Source organism: Hipposideros armiger, unplaced genomic scaffold, assembly GCF_001890085.2.
Source record: "Hipposideros armiger isolate ML-2016 unplaced genomic scaffold, ASM189008v1 scaffold_5825, whole genome shotgun sequence".
NCBI classification, from domain to species: domain Eukaryota; kingdom Metazoa; phylum Chordata; class Mammalia; order Chiroptera; family Hipposideridae; genus Hipposideros; species Hipposideros armiger.
The window spans coordinates 311-1,282 of record NW_017736865.1 but is presented as its reverse complement, the minus strand read 5'-3'; the positions used below and the strand labels follow the sequence as shown (position 1 = coordinate 1,282).

At 40.9% G+C, this 972-nt stretch overlaps 1 non-coding gene across 1 annotated transcript; it reads right to left on the bottom strand.

Annotated features, from left to right (window-relative positions):
• Position 1: 1 nt before the first annotated feature.
• TRNAI-AAU (transfer RNA isoleucine (anticodon AAU)) lies at positions 2-75 on the bottom strand. The gene has a single exon. It is a non-coding gene; the product is annotated as a tRNA-Ile (tRNA).
• Between the last annotated feature and the right edge of the window lie 897 nt (positions 76-972).

The following is a 972-nucleotide window of genomic DNA, read 5'->3' as shown; positions in this document are numbered from 1 at the left end:
ATGGCCCTTGCAGGGATTGAACCAGCAACCTTGGTGTTATTAGCACTACGCTCTAACCAACTGAGCTAACCGGCCACCTCCAACAGATTCTTGTTAGACCTTTTGTCTGTTCTAGACTCTTCTCTGGGCTTGGGCATGATAGTGGAAAATAAAAACATATAAAGTTTCTATAATCATAAACATGTTAAGATTAAGAGAGGAGAAGCATGGGTAGCTCTGAGGAAACTGAGCAGAAGGAGCCAGCAGTTTGGGTGTAGCTGTGGTTATGGGATGGGGATGGTAGGGGAGAAAGGGAGTCTTGGAGAAAGCTATCTTTAACCTAATATCTGCAGCATGTATAAACTGTAAGCTATTTGGGAGGTGCCATCCTCAGGTCTTGGCAATCAATTCATTGACTAAGATGATATGGAGAGAAATATTAAATAATTCCGAAGTTCCTATCTTGGGCACCTGACTGTACAATGATGCCATTCCTTGGAAATGACAGGTCAGTGCAGGAAGATAGTAAATTTTGCTTTAAAATTTAAAGACAAATTGACACCAATGGCAGAGAGAGCAGTTAGGTAGGTAGCTGTCAGCTACCTACAAAAATAGGTTCAAAGGTTGCCCTGAGTAATGAAGGATGGTGAGATCTGTTTTCCTGAGCAGTAAGGTTTGTGTTCCTGAGAACAGAGGATATGACTAACTCAAAATGAATGAATAAATGAAAACCTGCTGTCTTCACAGAGTCTAGGAATGGTGAGGGGCCCTTTCACATACATAAATTTTGTCTTACACTGCACTGACAGATCAATAGTATATTCAGAATGAATTCTGAAATTCATATATGCTACTCTGTATTCTTAGACCATTGCTACTCAAATAGTTATTGGCTAACTAACAGCCTTAGCTAGGACAGCTTGCTAGAAATGAAGAATCTAGGGCCTCATGCTACCTAATGAACCAGAATCTGTATCTCAACACGACCGCCCA